Source organism: Tamandua tetradactyla, chromosome 20, assembly GCF_023851605.1.
Source record: "Tamandua tetradactyla isolate mTamTet1 chromosome 20, mTamTet1.pri, whole genome shotgun sequence".
Lineage (NCBI taxonomy): Eukaryota > Metazoa > Chordata > Mammalia > Pilosa > Myrmecophagidae > Tamandua > Tamandua tetradactyla.
The window spans coordinates 56471788-56475565 of NC_135346.1; positions in this window are offsets into that span (position 1 = coordinate 56471788).

The window sequence follows — 3778 nt, forward strand, 5'->3', positions numbered from 1 at the left end:
AAGACCAGCCCTGTTCCATAGAACCATTGTGGTGTCTCACTGTTCCTTGCATCATGTGCTCATAAAGCTCAAGAGCTTGGAGACACAGCTCCAGCATTCATACCAACATCTCTGCAGAGTCCTGGCTCCAAATGGTTCCCACCTGTGGAGATGCTCAACTAACACCTTCATGTCTTCATGTTTTTGCTCATAGATTTCCATTTTTCTCCCTCCTTCCCTTCCCCTCTCTCATTCTTTTTCACATCAAGTTTCTACCTTAGCTTTTCTCCTGAGTGCTCAGAGTAAATCTGAAACTTAGACTATATTTACCTATGGTTTTCTTGTTGGATAAAGTCATCCATGCCCTGCAGGATTGGGACAGGCTCAATTGAAATGGTCTGGAAAGGAGCTCCCTGGGCACTAAGCAGCAATACACTAAAGAAAGGAGCTCCCTGGGCCCTAAACCTCAATGCACTACATAGAAGAACATCACTGAGCACTTACCAATGTGCCTCTGTTTCTGATTCCCAAGGGGTAACTTGACTTCTCTACCTCAGCTCAGAGAGCTTCAAGGCTGGATGGGAAAGGTCGCCAAGGACAATTCCTTACAAAGGACTTTATTCTTGGAGTCCTCTGGGCACAGCTCTGTGAGGTGATTGACACCTGTTTCACAGCTAAAGCTGCCAGAATGCAACATACCAGAAATGAATTGGTTTTTATCAAGGGGATTTACTAACTTACAAGTTACAATTCTAAGGCCATGAAAATGTCCAAACTAAAGCGCCGACCAGGGGATACTTTCACTGAAGAAAGGCTGATTGCATCTGGAGTTTCTCTGTCAGCTGGGAATGCACATGGCTGGTATCTCCTTGCTCTTCGCTCCTGGGTTGTATTGCTTTCAGCTTCTGATTCCAATGGCTTTCCTTGTCGGGTCTCCTTGCAACTCCAAATGTCTGTGTCTAGGCCTCTGCTCTCTATATCAACTCTTTAAAGGACTATAGTTAACTACTTAAGGCCCATTTTGAATGGTTGGGGCCACATTGCCATGGAAACAACCTAATCAAAAGATCCCATCCACGACAGGTCTGTACCCTCGAGATTAGACGAAAAGAGCATGTCTTTTCTGAGGTACATAATGGGTTCAAACCAGCACAACACCCAACTTAGAGGGCTTCATTCTTTAAGGAGTGCTGCTTACGGGTCCACCATGGAGACCAGACCACGGCTGAAGCTCAGCTGCTCCCACCAAATGCATGATCCACCCAGGTCGGGTCGGGGCCCAGCCACTCCTAGCCCTGCTGTGGTTTTGGGCAGGTGACTTTTTCTTCTGGGGCCTTCTAATAGCTGGTAAGGCTGACTTGGGGTGTCATGTCATGTGCTTAGACAGTTGAGACGCAGCAGTTCTCAAAGTTTGTTGGGCTTCAGAGTCTGTTACCCTTAGTGTAAATGCAGATTCTTGGGACCTCTTCTAGTTCTGATGCAATGGGGCCAAGATGGGGACTCTGAGACTCTACCTGTTAATGAGGACCTGAGGCGACATTGAGGAAGGTGGGCCCACACCAGGTTTGGAGAAATACCCTCTAATGAATGGCTTGTGTATGGAAGGTCAACACGCCTACTTACGGTAGGTATTCTGTTCGCCTGCAACTTTCATTTACTCTTACAGCTACTTGTGATGGGTTGTGAACTAACAACTGGATTGAAGAAATGAAGGAAGACAAAGGCCAGCTTTTGACTTGCAAAGAAGCCTAAAGGCTAGAAGACTAAAAGGAAGATTTTCCCGGAACTCCTTTCAAGAGCCCCACCTGGACAGGTTGGATGGGTGGGTCTGTGTGGTGATGGTGCCCTCTAGTGGTCGCCTGGGGGAACCCATTGGCCCTCTGGGAACACTCAATTCTTGCTTCACTTGAAGTCCCACTAACAGCACAAAGGTGACTTTCTAATGGTAGAAAATGGATTTTGATCAATGCCACTTCTGGATGCAGGTAGCTGGGTGAGGTAAAAAGTTCAGGAACTCTGGAGTCAAAGAGAGCTGGGTTCTAACCCCTTTCCCATCACCAGCCAACTGACCTTGAAGGAGCCATTTCGTTTTTTTCTGACTCTCGTTTTCGTGATCTGTAGATTGAGCATAACGGAGGGAGCATTTTCCATCATGGTAGGAGATCTTGGACTCATTCTACACCATCCTCCTCCTTACCCCTGTCTCTTCCTCTTACTACTTAGGATCTGCCTTTTATCCTGGGAGGCTAAGAGAATTCCCTCCATCTCCAAAAAGGACTAAGAAGAAGCACCAGTGGGAGGCCTCGTGAAAGCAGCGGAAATGTTTTCTTGATGAAGACCAGTCCCCACGGAGGCCCTGGCTGTCGTAATGAGTTTCCCTGACCTTGTCTTGAGGATGGGGGAGCTGCAGCTCACTCAGCTACTAACCTCATGCTCTGCCTTCTTTCTTCAGCTCATGGAGTCTCTTCTCTATAGGAAGTGAAGGTGAGGGGGTCTGAAAAATTTGATGTCTGAGTGCACATTTGAATAGCTCTGCATTATACCTTATCCTGGCTTATGAATTTAGACAAAAATGCAGGACTGTGCTTTAGTTTGCAAAAGCTGCCAGAATGCAAAATACCAGAAATGGAATGGCTTTTAAAAAGGGACTTCACTAAGTTGCAAATTTACAGTTCTAAGTCCATGAAAATGTCCAAATTAAGGCATCTAGAGAAAGATACCTTAACTCCAAAGAAAGGGCCGATGAAGTTCAGGGTTTCTCTCTAGCTGCGAGGGCACATGGCAAGGCCTACTAGCGTTCTCATTTCATAAAGCTTCTCTGGGCTTGTTTTCCTTCTGCTCCAAAGATCTCTAGCTTGTAGGCTTTGTTGGTACTGGTGGCTCTAAGGCTTTTTCCAAAATGTTTCCCTCTTAAAGGGCTCCAGAAAGCAATCCCACCTTGAATGGGTGGAGACACATCTCCATGGAAACCACCTAATCAAAAGATACCACCCTACAATTGGGTGGGTTACATCTCCATGGAAACAATAAAGAAAGCTCCCAACCAGCAATACTGAATGAGGATTAAAGGACATGGCCTTTCTGGAGTACCATAAGAGCTTCAAATCTGCACACTCTGGTTCCTGAATTCCAATGACTTCCAGCACCCAAGGCAGTGAGTGACTCACATGGAGCCTTCAGGCTAAGGGTGGGAAGCACAGCCCTCAGGGCACAATTGAAGCACTTCATGGAGTGCAACGATAAGAAAAAGCATGTCAGTTAAGACTTTGAAATATCATTGCCTCAAAGCTGATAAAAAACCCTGCCTCGCAAAAGCAATATGAGAGCAAGTGAGACTTTACAAGTAAAATGCCCAGCTCAACAGTTGTGCATTCATTCCCTTTAAAAAATAATTCGTTTGACATGTATTTTGCTTTTCTCTTCAAATAGAAGTTTCTTGTGCTGTTTTTTCTTTCACTGAATGCACAGAGGCACGAAACAGTGGAGGCTTGTAGCAAATGGCAAACATTATTTATGGAGCTTCTGCAATGGACCAGACCCTATTCTAGAAGTCAGGACACAGAGGAGAAAATCAGGTCCTTGCTCCTCGAGCTCTCAATCCAAATGCAAAAGATGGGCAACAAACATGTCACAAGGAAACGTGTATAAAAGTCATTGCAGGCAGGAGAGAAATCATTGATCCTGAGCTGTGGAAATCTCATAGAACCTTCTTAGATCTCCAAGGGTCAGTTTCTCATCGTAAAATAAAGACAATAAGAATACTTACTTCAAAGACTTGTGCACATTAAAAGAAACAATA